The 19,340-nt window shown below is 39.0% G+C and overlaps 1 protein-coding gene across 2 annotated transcripts in view; it reads left to right on the forward strand.

Moving 5' to 3' along the window:
- Positions 1-19,340, forward strand: part of LOC137268375 (anoctamin-7-like) — a 116,734-nt gene that overhangs the window by 56,878 nt on the left and 40,516 nt on the right. The gene's annotated exons all lie outside the window — the stretch shown is intronic.

A 19,340-nucleotide genomic window follows, 5' to 3' on the forward strand; every position in this document is an offset into this window, starting at 1 on the left:
TCCTCCAGGGTTTGGTCTTGAGCTGCTAGTGCTCTGCCTGGGGTGGGAAATGTATAACAGGGCATAGATAGGCGATAGTGATGATGATGAGTGATGGGGTGGGAAATGTATAACAGGGCCTAGATAGGCAGTAGTGATGATGATGAGTGATGGGGTGGGATATGTATAACAGGGCCTAGATAGGCAGTAGTGATGATGATGAGTGATGGGGTGGGAAATGTATAACAGGGCCTAGATAGGCGATAGTGATGATGATGAGTGATGGGGTGGGAAATGTATAACAGGGCCTAGATAGGCAGTAGTGATGATGATGAGTGATGGGGTGGGAAATGTATAACAGGGCCTAGATAGGCAGTAGTGATGATGATGAGTGATGGGGTGGGAAATGTATAACAGGGCCTAGATAGGCAATAGTGATGATGATGAGCGATGGGGTGGGATATGTATAACAGGGCCTAGATAGGCGATAGTGATGATGATGAGTGATGGGGTGGGATATGTATAACAGGGCCTAGATAGGCAGTAGTGATGATGATGAGTGATGGGGTGGAAAATGTATAACAGGGCCTAGATAGGCGATAGTGATGATGATGAGTGATGGGGTGGGAAATGTATAACAGGGCCTAGATAGGCAGTAGTGATGATGATGAGTGATGGGGTGGGAAATGTATAACAGGGCCTAGATAGGCAGTAGTGATGATGATGAGTGATGGGGTGGGAAATGTATAACAGGGCCTAGATAGGCAATAGTGATGATGATGAGCGATGGGGTGGGAAATGTATAACAGGGCCTAGATAGGCGATAGTGATGATGATGAGTGATGGGGTGGGAAATGTATAACAGAGCCTAGATAGGCGATAGTGATGATGATGAGTGATGGGGTGGGAAATGTATAACAGGGCCTAGATTAGGCAGTAGTGATGATGATGAGTGATGGGGTGGGTTTGGAAGTCTTGGTTCAGGCAGTTTTAACGGTTTAGATTATAAGTTTTTATGTTGGCAGAGTATAGGTCTAATGAAGGTGTCCATGTAATGGTTCAGTTCAGGGGACAACAGGATGGCAAACTGCTTTGGCATGTTGGGTGAGGGTGGTGATGATAGCTAATTTTATCTGGTGTTGGTGGCAGGGGTTGGAATGGATGTTCAAGTCTGTGTGTGCTCTTATTCTATTGTTAGTGGTTTGGAGGGAAGGCATTGTACACACTTCTTGTTTTTAGAGGGAAAACTATGTTTTCTTGATAGTCAAGTTTTGATTTCAATTAAGAAGTTGACCATCCATAAGACTTAATTTTCTGTACAACTCCTAGACTACTCAACTTCTTAACAACTTGCTTATAGCATACACCTCCTGATGCAGATTCTTACACTGATATGAAGCTAAAAGAGGCCTCAGCCATTTGATGAGAGGTATATGTAAGTATGCTGTGATAAGATTAACATTAACTTGTATTTGACAACAAGTAGCACATAATTGGATTAGGCCAGATCAGGAGAGTAAGAATAACAAATACAACAAACCATGAAGCTAACATACAGGATGGCTTATAAACTGATAGGATGGCTGGTACAATGGCTGATCAACACGGATCAAAGGTATTACATACCATCAGTCTACAATAAGTTCATTAAAAGACAGACTCGATTGTCCATTGTGCGAGCACCGGATGTTGGAACCTTCATCATTGACTCACCAGCTTCATAATGCCTATCAAACAATTATCACAGAGCTAATTACTTATTTGCCTGGGGCAGAAATACTCACGCATATTGGCACATGTGTGGCACATTAGGAAGCAAATTGAGCTTAGACCAGCTTAGGCTTACTTGTTTGTTGTTAAATGCTGCACTCACCAGTATATCTGTTGTACAATGGCAGCCCATGAGTAATCAAGTCTGGATCTGATAATTGAGTGATTGACATCATGACCATCCAAACTCATTAATCCACCTCTTATAACAAGCAGGATTGATGGGTTGGCCATATTAGGCAAGCAAAACATACTTGTCAGACTACCATCCAGATTATTAAGAAATGTGAGGCTGGCGATTTTATTGTTCGACATATTGTTTTTAAATTTTGTTAAAGGCATTTTGCACATTCAGTGGCAGTGTATGTGGCAATATGTGTGGCAGTGTGTGTGGCAGTGTGTCGCTGTATGTGTGGCCATGTGTGTGGCAGTATGCATGGCAGTGTGTGTGGCAATGTGTGTTACAATGTGTGTGGCAATGTGTGTAAGAATGTGTGTGGCAATGTGTGTGGCCTGCAGCATGAATATGTGGCAGGAATTTGTCAGTGGTGAAAGATTTTCTTTACGTGTCGTGTGAGCATGAACCCACTTTTTGATATCCACAATACCCTCACAAGAGCACAACCAGAAAGGTCTTTAAATTTCAGTCTTTATATTCTATTACATTGTCTTTTATGTTTGAAATATACACAGAATATATTCATTTATTTATTCAGGGTGTGGAGAAGAGTTTAGGTAGGTTAATGGGTGCGGTGCTTGCTCGTCACCCTGGTTCGAGTCCCCACGTGGGTACACTGTGTGAAACCCATTTCTAGAGTACCCTGCCATGATATGGTATGGACTATAGTGGCATAAACCTATAAACCTAAACATACTCACATTTATGAATTCCTAAATATTGATTTAGTCAGGTGATTCTGTGAAAATTTCCCAGCCTGATATTTTGTGAAAGTGCCTGGCACCATGTGTGTTTAAATATGTACTGTATACATATTGAGAGCCAGGTTGGCGCCAGCTGGAATTGTCCGAGCCACGGCAATATGTTTGCAATTCAGCATGTAAACCCATTTATCATGGGCTGTATTTTCAAATGACAGGGTTAGCTACATGACGGATCTGATTTATTACCATGACATCCAGTTTATGACACAATGTGTTCACACCAGGAAGATACAGCATCACACATGGTGGCTGGGTTCCTGATAAATGGTTAATGGTATTAAGTGTGAGGTAACGGTCTTCAAACCAGCAGGATTCAGTGGGAACTCAGAATGTGATGAGTGAAGAAAGGAGGTGATTATTTAACAATTACAAGTCAGACCCATATGATGGACAAGACATGACTGTCGAACATGTGGTTGTTTCTTGGCTATACCATCAGCTTGATTCTGTCTTCATGCAAAAAGGACAAGGCAAAATTAACTTTGAACTGAGGTCCATTTCTTTAATCTGTTGTCAGTATTTTCTAAAACATACTCAGCTGCTGTTTACAGTGATGAGATTTTCAGTTTGATGAAACAAATGTGACTATTCATTTGACATGTTTTTTAACCAATAAAGAAGACATGTTAAGGAAGCGTGAATGAGTTTAGTTTTGCATGGCTTTTAGCAATATTCCAGCAATACAAAGGTGGGAACACCACAAATGGGCTTCACACATTGTACCCATGTGGGCAATCAAACCTGAGTCAAATGATGAATGAATACTTTAACCATGTTATCCTGTACCCAGTTTAAGCCTTCCACCAAAAATGTGACAAGAACTGAAATGTTCAAAATGGCATCCAATCTAAGTCAGTCATAAATGAACTGGGTGATTACAAACATAATGTCCAAAAATGACAAATTGCTGATAAAGCATAAAGTAGTATTATTTTTCTATATGTCAGAATACCACATTCGAAATATGATACCTTCACATTTGTTGGAATATATCATGAAGCTTTGCATAAAACGTTTATGAAGGATATGAATATGCCTCATCTGTCTCTCTATTTTGTTTCCAAAGCATAACTCAGAAACTGTTCAATATTTTTATGCCCAAATTAGTAGATATAATAAACTGAACCTATGGTTATGTCATTTGCTATTTCAGTTTTTTGGCATTTTTTTATTTTTTTTATTTTATTTCCATGGAAACGTTTTGGTCTTACTCTAATGGGAGGGTAACAAGGGCTTTGTTTCTGGAACATAACTCAAAATGTGCTCAATATTTTTCTGCAAAACATGGTAGATATACTTCAAGCAGAACCTAAAGTGGTGTCTTGCTATTTACAGGTTTTCGTGATAAAGGGACTGATGGACTTATATCTTTCAGCAAAACTTGGCAGATATGTGAGGCAGGTTCCAAAGTGGTGTCTCTAGCTACTTACAGATTTTTGTGGTTTATCATTTTCTGAGCTTCCATGGAAGTGAATTGGACTTGTCTGAAAATATAGAAATGGACATTTGATGTCTTTCAACAGGGTTGGCACATATATGAAACGGAACTTGAAGTGGTGCCTTTTACTGTTTACAGATATATAACATTTATATTTTTCATGATTTCCATGAAAGCGATTCAAACTTAGTCTAAAAAAAACATCAAGTAACCCCCCAATGACTCCTTTCAAATATGTGGAGACCGCCCTGGGGAAATATGTCATCTTCTTGTTGGATATAATCCCAGGCCTCAGTATGTACTGTTGTACATTCCACAAACAACTCTAAACAATTTCACATGGAACAATTTCAAGGATAACAATATATGGATGAAAAACTACTTTATTGTCCTTTGCAGCATGTTTGCTTAAAATACGTGGAAGTACTCTTTTCCGGAGCAGAATTCTGCTCTGCTCATTCACTATTTCTTCACCAGACTTGGCATATAGATTGGTCTAGTGATGTACTGGTGCCTTCTCACAGTTTTTGAATTCTGATTGAAAAACTTTTTTGCGTTTCCTTGGCAACAAGGTTGACTTTGTCTGAAATTGGTTATAGTGCTCTTTTCCAGAGCCAAACTCTAAAACTGTTCACTGTTTCTTCACCAAACTTGCCACATAGATTGGTCTGGTGGTATACTGGTGCCTTTTGGTAGTTTGTTCATTCTGAATAAAATATTTTTTTGTGTTTCCATGGCAACAGACTTGACTTTGACTGAAATTGGTGATGGCACTCTTTTCCAGTAAGTGGTACAGAACTTCAAAAAATTATAATGCTCTCCTTCCACTTGCCAACTACAACATAAACATTTGACATTATTGTAACTATTAGACATATTCATGAAGAGTATTTTGCCATTGAAGGGGATATTGATGACTTTGTCTCCTTGTTACAGTTAGAACAAGGGGTGTTCTAGCCTAGTCATGGTTCAAGCAGTTGTTTGTCATTCTTAAGACATGGCTTCAATGTGTGAAGCCCATTTTTTGGCTTGCCCTGCTGTGATATTGCTGGAATATTGCTAAAAGCGATGTAAAACTAAACTCACTCACTCACTACAGTTAGAACAACTTTTCAGTGTAGGTTGAAACATCAGCTTCACTGTAACAGTGAGTGAGTTTAATTTTACGTTGCACTCAGCTATATTTAGCTATTCTAGCTAAAGGCAGTTCTAAAGGCAGTGGTCTGTAAACAGTTGAAGCTCGACCAGACAATCCAATGATCAACAGCATGAGCATCAATATACGCAACTGGGATACGATGACATGTGTCAACCAAATCAGTGAGTCTGACCACCTAGTTTCATAAGTCACCTCTTACGACAAGCATGGGTTGCTGAAGATCAGTTCTAACCGGGATCTTATAGCAGGTGCTCACTGTAATAAGGAAGTTGGATATATTTTTATCCTCCCCTTAGCTGCTTCAACTTCTAAATACCTGTTAAAGCAGCAATAGTATTTAATTCATAGATGAATTCAAACCTTTCTCTGTTTTAATGTTGTGGCAATGTCCAGGTCATAAAGAAATACTCTGAAATGAATGTCCATGTATGTGTAGAGTATCTCAGTTAGCTACTTAATGGCCTGAATTATTGCCCGGAATCACTCTGAATCATTTAAGATAGTGCCAACTGAGATGGAGGAACAGTGTAATTCCATCCCAAGGGTCAGTTTCTTTGGGAGGAATCTGTAAGTGATGTCCATGACGTGAGACCTAGCTGCTCCCCGCCACCCTTCACACAACTAAGTTGTTGTGTGTGTCAGGACTGGGACCACTTATTTTGGCCTGCCTGCAGATGAATCAATAACTGACACTTTAATAAAGACTATTTTAGTTCGTTTCTTGGGAAAAAAATAGCCGGTATTGCTGGTGTTTTTTAAACAAGTGGATGTAGGATGTTATTACTGTTCTATGCAGTGTTCTGGGATTGTTTTGTACAACTGAAGAAGAAATACAACAATTATTAAAATACATATAAGACATAAAATTGATAATAAAACATTTATCATTCATGATGTCAATTTTTCGAAGGAGATTTCGAAGTCTGAAATTTTCATGTATTGATTGATGAATATACTGCTTGGGTTCTTATGGGAAAACATCAATTTAGGAAGTCATTTAACGCAGTGTTTTATGATTGTGTTTCCCTTGTGATAATTTCAAATTTGTGTTATGAAGATTCATGTTTGCCTGGATTAGTCCTTCATAACATGTCACTCATTTATTGTGTCCCCTGCTGTGATATTGCTGGAGTAATTCTAAAAGCATAAAACATTCTCATTCATATTATTCCGAGCATATTGAATAATGCATTGTGGTAGATCATACAATATCATGAAGCAGTGATGTCATGGAAGTATGTAATACACTGAAAGGTTTTCAGTTTTGGGCAAATTGTTTTAGTTCCCTCCCAGAAAATGAGCTGATGTAACTACATCGATACCATTATTCCAAGTGGCTGGTTAATGTTTCACCATTAGCAAACGAATATGAAGTAAATCATACTTTTGATTGAGCGTGATCACCTGATCATGGTAATGTTAATGAAATATATTGACAGTGCTGAGGAGGTGTGAGTGTAGTGGATGAATATGCAGGCAGTTGCTACAGACAATTTCGGACCAGGTGCTTTACAGTGTGTAAGTGATGGATACTATGGAGCAGGTACTAGTGTGTAAGTGATGTAGACTGTAGCAGGTGCTTGTGTATAAGTGATGTAGACTGTAGCAGGTGCTTGTGTTTAAGTGATGTAGAATGTGGAGCAGATGCTTTTGTGTAAGTGATGTAGACTGTGGAGCAGAGGCTTGTGTGTAAAGGATATAGACTATAACAGGTGCTTGTGTGTAAAGGATATGGACTATAGCAGGTGCTTGTGTGGAAGTGATGTAGGCTGTAGCAGGTGCTTGTGTGTAAAGAATATAGACTATAGCAGGTGCGTGTGTGTAAAAAATATAGACTATAGAAGGTGCTTGTGTGGAAGTGATGTAGACTATAGCAGGTGTTTGTGTGGACGTGATGTGGACTATAGCAGGTGCTTGTGTGGAAGTGATGTGGACTATAGCAGGTGCATGTGTGGAAATGATGTAGACTATAGCAGGTGTTTGTGTGGAATGTAGGAGATCCTACATTATGTCCAGTTCAGTTCATGCTGAATCAGCAGAATTTTCCTATCACTTTATAAGGTCATTACATAAAATGTCGCATGCCCTTGTCTAAGACTGTATTAATCATATTGAGGATGAGATTATGTCAAAACTTTTGATTTGAAGCTTGTGGTGGGGGTTGTGTCACACATGCAGACAACAGGATTTTGAGTAGGGCTTGGTCGCGTCACCCAGATACCTGAGACGGGTGGGTAATGAGTTGGACCCAGGGACCCTTCTCCATACCCCAGACCTGTTATGTTCTTGTGACGAATTGATTAAACAATGTGGTGTGTTAATGCTCTTTCATAATTAGGATGTTATATTGCCTTTGGAGAGTTAGACATAACTCACTTTTTTAATACAATATATGGTTAAGATCTTGAAAAACTCGAAATTTAAAGTCTGTGCTGAAGAATATATTGCTGTTTCTGGTAAATTTGATGTCAGTACTTAACATAATGGGCATCCAAGTAGGGTGGGGAGTGGGGTACCAGGGTAGAAAATTTCGATTAATTCTGAGTCAAAGTTTCCCCAGAATATTCTAGACTGGAAGATGTCAGTTTGAAACTAGGTTTTGAAAGATCCAGCTGATAGCCCATTGTGTGTGTCTTGTATATCAATTTCTATGAATAGACATAGCAGAAACCAGATCTGATTGTGAAAAGACTGGACTTGCATGTAGGTTGTTTATCATTGCTTTTAACATGACACTTCACACGATAAATGAAGGTCAAGGTTAATTGCTAAGATCTTTTGAATCTGTTTTATTTTTATTGGATTTTTTTCATATGTAAGAGTTAGTGTGTGTACAAGCTGATCTTTAACTAATTATACGGAAGATAATCCTTTAATCAAGGGTGTCAATGTTAGTGCAGATTGTTGGTGCAGATTGTTATATAAGGCCTTCAACAATCACACGTTTTATCTAACTTGGAAATACATGTACATAAGCTACAATATACTTGAATATACATGTGAGCATAATAATATTGTGCTGTATTGACCATTATACTCACGTGTATATTCAAGTATATCGTAGCTTATGTACATGTATTTCCAAGTTAGATAAAACGTGTCAAATCATTTTGAGTTGTTAATGATGGAAGGACATTTTTGTAATTTCCTATCAGATAGCGAACCATAGTTTGTGACAAATTGTCATGTTTAGTGTCATTGATAAGGTTTTGTGTGAAAAAGATCACTTCTTGATTGGAACTTGAATTACACTTGGATATTCCTTGACTTTTCGTCTAACCAAAATGTCAGATGACATCAAGATGGTACCAAGAAACATTTTCGTAGCTGTTAACGTGTCCCTGAAGATTTCCCAGGGCTGTATCGGCACCTCCCTGACTGACTCCTCTCAAACACGGAGCTGTGTAGCCAGGAGGGATTTCATTAATGATACCAGAAAAGTAATTGTCAATCTTGGCAGGTTATTAAATATTGCTGGAAGAACACAGATCAGCGTGTTGTGCAATGTGGTCATGAAGGTGAGCACTGTGATTATGAATTAACACACTTTGATAGTAAGGGTCACCAGAAAAGGGGAACTTTGTTGTGATGCAATACCCACTTGAAAGTAAGGACTAGATAATGTATGTTTTGGATCCATGTGAACCATAATACATTATACAGTCACTCTGTTTCCTGGAAGGTGTGGACCTGGTGTGGACCTTTCCTTTATTACACAGTAAATCTGTGATATGACCACGCCATATCAACTAATGGTTTTTTTTTCCTATATCATGCCTGGACCAGCCAGTATCAACTAGTCAGTAACATATCCAATCATAAGGGGACCACGCCATATCACCCAATCAATCTGCCCTATGTCATGAGTGGACCACGCCATATCACCCAATCAATCTGCCCTCTGTCATGAGCGGACCATGGCATATCACCCAATCAATCTGCCCCATGTCATGAGTGGACCACACTATATCACCCAATCAGTGTGCCTTATGTCATGAGTGAACCACACCATACCACACGGCCAGTCCTCATCATATCATGTGTGCACAGGGACGTTGGGGTAGCCTAGTGGTTATAGTGTTTACTTGTCAAGCCAAAGACCCAGGTTCGATCCCCACATGGATACAATGTGTGAAGCCCATTTCTGGTGTCCCTGACTGTGATATTGCTGGAATATTGCTAAAAGCAATGTAAAACCAAACACGCTCCACCACCCCCATATTACATTATCAGTCAGTGTCCTATCAGATGTGGTTCAAACATGTGTCACACATTCAGTTTGTTACCTTTGTGATAATGTAATGGTTTCAGATAATACAAGATCCCATTGTATAAACCATATTCCCCCGACAAAGACAGCAGTGCCCTAGAGACATCATGTTGATGGCACTTTCATGTATTCCATTGTTTCACATCCTGTGGGGGCTGAGTTATTTCCCGATGAAAATGAAGAACAGCCATTAAATTCAAACAACACTAAGATCAAAGACTGTCAGTGAAATTATTTTTGAATCTTTCTCCATGCATGCTTCCAAATTTCGATTTCAGTTTAGACATTTATTTCTTTAATGGTTTAGTCTTTCTTATTTTTTTCCAGTTCCCAAATGGGCATTTTTCAGGACATTTTTCATCCTCAAAACAGCAAAGAAAATGTTTGATGGGGACTATAGTAGCCCAACATTCTTAGCATCCCAGCACATTTTGTGTAAAACTGACGTATTTTCTGGAGTAGTAAAACTTAAAACATCATTATTTACACTTCGAGTACTCTGGGGTCCATCCATTTTGAATAGTGGCACTGAGTATTGGTCCCAGTCTATAATTTCCATTTGAATTGCCAGCATTGGTTTTCAAGTGAGATAATGGCTGGCTTGAAAGGATTCATGTGAAAATTGTTTTAAGCAAATCTCTGCACATGGATAAGCAAGTATAGAGGACACGTGTTTGCCAAGCAGTCAGATGGCACTTCTAATATTGAAAACAAGGTGATTGTTGAGTGAGTGTAACAGCAATCTGTATCTTGTCATTGGCAATGTTGTTGTAAACCTACTGTTTTAGGAAGAGTACATCTGATGGAATGTAAACATGTCAACAGATATGTGAAATTTTGTTTATGGATGGTGCACCTCTGGTAAACTCTTGGTCTTGACAGTTTGATTATGGAGATGTAGACATGTTCCATCTTTCAAATTTCCTTTAGAGATGTGGCCAAAGAGTGGTGACATTGAGGTTGTGTGTATTACATTGATGATGTACCAACATGATGCTTTTACTGCAACTAACGCCAGTTTTATACATTGACATGGACACCTCGCCTAGTATGCTGACTCCCAACCTCCAAGTCTCCACTCACTTTGTTTTACAAATTGTTGGTGGGGGAGTCTAGTGGTTAAAGTGTTCGCTCGTCATGCTGAAGCCGTCACCCAGGTTCATTTCCCCACATGTGTACAATGTGTGAAGCCCATTTCAGGTGTTCCTCCACCATGATATTGCTGGAATATTGCGAAAAGTGAAGAAATATCACTCTCACTCACTCACTCACTCACTCACTCACTCACTCACTCACTCACTCACTCACTCACTCACTCACTCACTCACTCACTCACTCTTTGCTCCTATTCTTCAAAGGATTTAAAGAGTGTTCGGGTCACTTTGAAATCACATTTTTTGAAGGGCTAGATCACTCACTCACTCACTCACTCACTCACACACATGTGGAGCATCATTTACTATCTGTGGTTTAAGGCCGATAGAAAGTTAACCTTTCTTCCGGCACGTATTTTTAACTACAACACACTGAGTGCTTCAGCACTATCTGAAGAGGTATTTTTAGCTGGTTTAGCACTTAGACATGTCTGATACCTGGATATACAGTATTTGCTGATGTCAAGCTTCTCACATGTGAAGCACATTAGGTTGGAGCACCAATGTTCTGGCCGATTCATTACATGTCGGACATGAGCTGAGGAAAGCTCACATTACTTTTAAATGTGATGTGATTAAATCATTGTTACTTGTGATAACATGTACTGAAAGAATTTACAGAATTGACACGAAGAGAATGTTCTCAAACAATGCTGTATTCCAGCTATGTGAAGACAACCTGTATAATGGTGGGGAATCAAACCATTTTGTATAATGAGCAAACACCGTAACCACAAGGCTAGCCCAATTCCACATGAAACTGATGAAACACAAGAGCTGGATTACCTGAAACAAGAAGCATTATCTTGCCTCACACGTGAATGTCGATGTTTTGCGATTAAAAATCGATTTAAGGGAGATAACTCAAAATCTGTTTACCTTGTGTCATCTGTATTCAGATTACCTGATACAAGAAGCAATTATTACGCTTAAGAATTTGCCGTGACAAACGATGTAAGAAATTCCCCGTGAACCAGCAAAACAGAACAAATACAAGTCATAAATGTTCAAATTCTGTATTATTTAGGCAAAGACAGCAAGTTATACAAGGTCACAAGTCAATTTCACAATACCGATTTCAGTACAATACAAATGAGACAAAATCTAAGGCAATGGGTCACAAGATATAATATAAAACAAACTCACCAAAGTCTGAGTACAAGGGAGAAACAGTTATATAGAATGTAACTCAGATGGCAAGTATGAAGATTCAGGTGTTGACAGATGCAGAAAGATATTACTCCAGTTAAACTCTGTGTCCCCCCTCAACACGGCAACTAGCCTATATATATATACTCAGTCGTTTCCCAAAAGTTCGGGCACATACAATCATTGCCAACACTGTAGAAATCTCTAGCAGTCACCCGGGAGTAGCAAATAGAAAACCAAGAGCAGATAATATCCTGAAAACCAGACTCCTAAAATTGTTGACCATCTATTCAATGAAATGTGACCCATCATAACTATTATTCAAAATACTAAACGTTGTGACCCAATAATAATTATTACTTAATTAACAACAAAATATACAGAAAATACACACTTGTAACACAATGGAGCTTTCCCTGACACTGAGGGAGGAACAGTCTTTCAGACAACAGTTATTAGCAGTCTTTTTACCCGGAAAACTTATATATCTGTTTGCTAATTAGGTTGTTTTTTATATTGTTAATTTCTTAATGAACATAATGAAGGAGTAAAAATTCCTCATAATGAAGAAATTGACATCTATAGATTCTCACCCTTTTGTATGTTTTGTGGACATCAGGTTGCTCAGCTATTACTTTAAACCATTTTCAGAACCAAAAGCAAAGCTGTGTCGTAACAATGTGTCTGGAGGACATTAGAGTAGGACAATCTGTAGGATCACTTGATATTTGAAACAAAATAAACACTTGTCCTTACCCCTTCCCTTTATGTCCAGTTGTCTTTGCCACATTTGACAGTTCATGTGATTATTAAACCAGTATAAGTCTCCAAATTTTGACAGAAACAAATCATTCCATTTAAATGGAAAAGGAGCCCTGATGGAATGAGCAATTCAGAGAATAATAAGGAATTGCTTTATTTCAGGCTTTTTCAGAGATGGTTGTGTGACAGGGAATATAATGTGGTTCTGGGATTGTGAGACAGACTAAACCAAGACTCACACTTCCCAGGCTGTTTGTCTTTCTCTGGTAATGTAGGTCAGATTCTCTGCTTCTGGGTTCATGAATGTGTGTCATGATCCACAAGGATTAATCTAAACCTGACAACATATCATCGTAAAATTCTTCGCCTTCAGATCTTGATTCACTCCCAAATTGCCCACCTAATTCCTGGCACATATATGTAAGTGGTAAATAATTGAATAGGTTGTATTTATGTTCAGTTTAACCATCAGAGACATTGAATATTGGCTTTATGGTGGATGGGATTGGTAAGAATGAAGTGAGTCTTCAGAAGAACTATAAACATCTCGTAAAATTCTGTGTGAATGGATAGCCAGTGCTATACTGCAGGAGCAAATTACTCAGGAACTTGAAGCTCTAAAACAGTGCAAGGCAGGCACAGCGGATGGTTGTTCTTGAAGACAGCCATGAAACCATTCCTGTCTGTTCTGTCTTCTGGGAAGAAGGAATTACGGGATTAATGTTGAGTTTTCATGCCAGGACAACAGCCATGGTCCGTCTCATTGCGTACAATTGATTCAGCTCAATCAGTCTTACGACGGAAGATGAATGCTAGTGAATCTCATGTATATCAACACAACTCGTTTACAACACGATTATTTTGGGTTGAACTATTACTCCAGTGTAATAGAAACTTTCTTTATGAAAATAAATTCTTTCAAAGAGATAATGAATTTTTGATGGTAGTTTTTACTCATCAGTACATGAGATATTTTCAACGACATTACAACAATTTCAGTGTCCTCTTGGGGTTATCAGAGTTGAATTTGCCAAAGAAAACATCGAATTTGATTAGGTTTAACTCAAGATTTGTTCAATACATGGATGTATTTTCATACAATTAGGGAGAAAGTTGCTTTACCTGCATTGTCAACAGAATAGACAAATAACTTCTTGTTAAGAGAATATTTAAGATATCTTTTTGGTTACGCAAAGATGATTGATAGAATTTCATGATTCCAGATTCCTAATGCATTGAATTTTGAAGGTATAGCAAAAATACAGTAATGACATTGTCTGTATGTGATCCTCTTGCATGCACAAAGTAACATGGTGTCTAACAACAATACTTTGTGACAGTTCAGTATTTTGCTTGTGCTTTAACCCACCTGAAATGAGCATGTAAAAGACCATGGTTTACCATGGTATATCATGGTTCACAGACCATGGTTTACCATGGTATATCATGGTTCATAGACCATGGTTGCCATGGTGTGGCATGGATTACCACATCCGGTAAATGGCACCATAGTTTACCATGATAAAATGAGACCATGGTTAAAAGAGACCATGGTGTACCATGGTCAACCATGGCAAAATTAGACCATGGTAAACCATGATCTACTATGGTAACAAAAGACCATGGTGGCGGTAAATGGCACCTCAGTTTACCATGGTAAAATAAAACCATGGTCTAATAGAACTATGGTCTACCATGATAAAAAGTAACTATGGTCTGTTCTAGTAAACCATGGTAGAAGAAAGACCCTGGTCTACCATGGTAAACCAAGGTAAAATGAGACCATAATGCTGTACATGCTGGTCAGTTAGTTACAGGTTTGAACATTCATCATCACACAGTGGTTCTCACTTGTCAAATGTTTTATTCATCTGATATGAGTTGTTACATCAATGAATGGTTGTACATACTGAGAGATCCTAATGGCGGTTGTCCAGAGCTTCCTGTCTGATGAGACCAGGGGTTTAGCAAATATCCCCATGCTCCATTGATTGTTGGCAAAACAAGATGTGTTGACAGACTGTTGATACTGTGGGGGCATCTGGGTAGTGTGCTGGCAGATGAATGGAGCTGGATGGAATTGTCATTGCTGGCTCCACAATCAGACAATTCCACAAGCAGCGAGTCACTGCCAGATGATGAAGTTGAATATTAATGACATTGTATTCAGGACCGTTTCCTCTGTTTTGTTCTGTCTGATTTCAAGTTGTCTCAGCAAAGGAAGTAACAAAGTATACAGAACAATGCAGTGTGATTATTGACATTATCATGGTTAATAACACAAGGTGGTACTTGTTGGTTGCTTAAAGTGTCTCTAATAAATGCCAGCTGTATGAACATGGTCTGTAAATAATCAAGCCAAGACCTGATAATCCAGTGGTTGCCATCATAAACTGATCTATGCAAATGGGATATGTTATGGCATGCATCTACCATGTCAGCAAATGTGACCTCACGGTCACCTCAGACAACAAACATTGGTTGGAGAAGCCCTATCAAGTTGAATTATTGCACTTGAAATATCCTTTTTTGGAGGACAGTGATTTGGTTTTTAGGATGATAGTTTAAGACATCACACCTCAAAGCTGCATGAGAAACATAAGTATAACTTGGATGGAGTTAATTTTTGTCTGGCTTGTAACATTGTTTATGGAAGAATTTATTTAAGGGCCGATGCTGAAGATGGACTGAGAGATGTAATATGTCATGGATAGCATGGTGGACAAATGGATTGATGGACAGATGGATTGTACGATGCACAGACAGATGGATTGGTGGACAGGTAGACTGACAATAGATGGTGGATAGATGGTTCGGAAAATACACAGGTGGATTGACAGATGGAATGGTAGATGGATTCACAGTGGACAGATGGACTGAAATATGCACAGACAGATAGATTCAGTGAAAATGACATCAGTGAGTGGTGGAATTAAAGAGAAATAAATAGGCAAGAAAACAAGGAAAGGATGGAATGAAGGAATGAATGAAAGAATGGATGAAGTAAGAGGAATTAAAGTGGAGAGAAGGGATACATTGCTTGCAGTCCTATGTTTAATATCACGAAGCTCTGTTTCTAAATGGTTTTGGAACTCACCTAGCTCAGACTAAATATATTCAGAAATTGTCCTGGTAGTAGGCGTGACCTGGAATTTCATGCCAGTAATCTGGGTCATGTCTCACTTAGTAGGTCCATCCTTGATCCCAGGGCAATTAGTAGGGTCATATATACATTGACATTTACTTAGGATAATGGTTAACTGCCAAGCAGGGAGTATCAATTATATGTGGTATTTATTAAATAAAACCAATTCCGTTTTTGTATCTGTTTTGACTTTAATTTACTTCCTCGGTCATGAACTCACTCACCTTCACATCAGTTAACTGAATGTCAGGTTAGTTTCATCGTCAGGTGATAATATGGTACTGGATGTGTATGACATCGCGCTAGCACTGCAATATAACCAGAGGATAACAGAGACTTTGTAATAGGTGCTCTTCAGTGTTTTCATTCTCACAATACCTTGTAGTCCATCAAACTCCCTCTTTCACACTTTCATTTTCACACTCTATTACAATCCCTATCTCACTGTCTCACATTTATATTTGTCACAAACACTAAAACAATCCCGTAATTCTCTCACTCTAATAATTAAATATTAACTCTCATTCTCATACTATAGCTGTGCTATCAAATTTTGATGCATCTAAAAACTGAAATACAAAGGTACTGATAAATGAAAACGAGGCTAGTACCAGCAATGTGTAGGCAGAAGGACCTGAGAGTCCAGACCTGTTTTGCTGAGAGTTCCTATGTAAAATGCTTGATTGACATTTTAGAGGATGTTGTGTGATGAACATCAAGATTTTCCTGGGTTACATCTTCTTATTTTATTCTGCCAATATAACATGAAGATGTAACCCAGAAACATCTCTATGTGCTTTCTATGCATAGTATATGCTATGCCCTGTGGCCATGCAGTGATTAAATTTCCTCACTGAGAAATTGTAACCATTTCAGTCATCAGAGAGCAGAGTCCAGTGTAAAGTAGGTCAATATCTCCAGATATAATTATGTCCATTAGTGTACAGGTAGAGTTATGAGGTCATACTCACCATCATAACAACATAATTATTATTGATTGTTTTCAAAACTAAATAAATGACTCAATTTCAAGGTTGCCTGTTCAATGATTATTAATATATGTAGAATACAACCGTACTCCATGACACTACCACCCCTATACCCAGTGATGAGAATATTTTATGGATTTGATGATGCTTGAGTCATTGGATCTGGCATTGGGACCTACATCCCAAAATATCCTCAACCCATTTTCCACTTTATTCATTCATACCAAATGTCATCCATGCTTGTTGCTGTATGGCAAAAACCCAGACTTTACAGAAAATCGTCAGTACATGAGGATGAAGGGGCAGTGTTCGAAATTACTGGGATCCTCAAGGTTTTCTGTTTTTGAATTTTAGCACTCTCAAAATTATTCTGATGTGACCAATGACAAAAGACCTTGACCTTTGAACTTAATTTCTGCCACTGTTTCTGTTTTAGAGTGATGTAACCTAATGTATTTGCTCTTTCGGCACCTTGCTTTGATTAACACCCTTGACTAACATATTGACCATATGAAAGTTTTGTCTTCATAAGTGCCTCTACAAAGACCAAAATGTGCATGACAGTGTCTATTTCAAATGTATGGATTACTGATTTTTACCGTTTTTGCAAGAACATGGTACCATCACTCATCAGTATTCCATCAATATGATATTTACTGCTCAGTTGATCTTATTTTCACAGCTGTTAGACCTTTTCTCTGAATGGAATCGATTTTTTAAAAAACAGTCAAAACGGGGGTTTTTTTTGCACTGACTTTACATTTACAAAGTCTAAATTAGACCCATGAAGATCTGGAAATGATTTCCAGTAACACAAACTTGTCGTACAAAGCAGCTAATTGGATGAGGTGGTCAGACTTACTGACTGTCATTGTTTTCCAGTTGCATATGTTGATGTTCATGCTGTTGATCCCAGGATTGTCTGGTCCAGATAAGATAATTTATGACCGCTGCCATATAGCTGGAATAATGTGTGTGTGTGGCGTAAAAGTAAACCCACTCAGAGTCTCAATAAAACTGCCAAGTAGGCATTTTCATAACAGTTCTGGTTTCATTCATACTCAACTCTGATCAATCTCTGATAACAATTTAGTTTTGTTTCAAAGCAACCAAGCCCCAAATTCCCCTTTACTCTGTGGAATAAAAGTGATCAGTCTCAATGTGCCCCATGTGGCCCAAGACACATTACCTCTGTGTGTTTCAGGTAGTCATAAACTGCTGAATCAATCTTCATTATAGGCAGACAAAGAAAGTCAGGTTTTCGCTTTTCACAACTTAAATCAAATTTGCTAGAACTGCCAACTGACTAGAGCTAAGTTCTCCCTTAAGCCAATACATCTCAATTGCTTTGGTGTTAGAGTGCTGAAAGCTCAGGTCACACAAAAATTCCGTCCTCATCATTCAAATTTTGAATTTCTTTATGGGAGTTGACTTAACAGAGGACCGATTCCTGCTTTGTCTTTGACAAGATAATCCTTCAGGCGAGTCCACAGAGACTATGTGAAGATTGCCCTCTGTTGACCATCATGAAGTACTGTAGACATTGATGGGAAACACTGCTCGGGGGAATAGCATTTACTTGTTTCTGTTCTTGCAAATGACCAGTTGACTGCAGAGATAATATGAGTATATCGTGTTGGTGCCTGAATCATGTTTTCAGTCAGTTCCAGTCGTTATCCTGATGTGGTGTGTCTCAGGTGTATAGTTTCCTGTCTATGTTACGTCCATTGGTAGGGATGCCAGGCCAAGAGAGATCCCTGTCCCTCAGAGTAAATAGACTACTGTACACCACCAGTCTGCTGGGCATTTCAGTATAAACCCTAGTATGCCATGCTTGTTTCATGAAGATGACAGAATACACCCCCAGAAGTCACCATGTTTGTAGCCCCTAAGGAAGTAAGAATACATTCCCAGTACATCATGCTTGTCACCTGGGATTTCAGGACACCCTAGTACACCATGCATGTAGCCCCTAAGGAAGCAAGAGTACATCCCCAATACACTATGCTTGTGACCTGGGGATTTCAGGACACCCTAGTACACCATGCATGTAGCCCCTAAGGAAGCAAGAGTACATCCCCAATACACTATGCTTGTGACCTGGGGATTTCAGGACACCCTAGTACACCATGCATGTAGCCCCTAAGGAAGCAAGAGTACATCCCCAATACACTATGCTTGTGACCTGGGGATTTCAGGACACCCTAGTACACCATGCATGTAGCCCCTAAGGAAGCAAGAGTACATCCCCAATGCACTATGCTTGTGACCTGGGATTTCAGGACACCCTAGTACACCATGCGTGTAGCCCCTAAGGAAGCAAGAATGCATCCCCAATATACTTTGCTTGTGACCTGGGGATTTCAGAACAAACCCCAGTACACCATTGCTATATCCCCTAAAGGAGCAAGAATACATCGCCAGTACACCATGCTTGTCACCTTGGGATTTCAAAACAGACCCTAGTACACCATGGAAGCAACAATACATCCCTAGTACATCTGATGCTAATTGTCTCTTGGGAATTTCAGAACAACCCTAGTACACCATGCTTGTAGCCCCTGAGAAAGCAAGAATACATCC

This window comes from Haliotis asinina, chromosome 16, assembly GCF_037392515.1.
Source record: "Haliotis asinina isolate JCU_RB_2024 chromosome 16, JCU_Hal_asi_v2, whole genome shotgun sequence".
Classification (NCBI taxonomy): Eukaryota; Metazoa; Mollusca; class Gastropoda; order Lepetellida; family Haliotidae; genus Haliotis; species Haliotis asinina.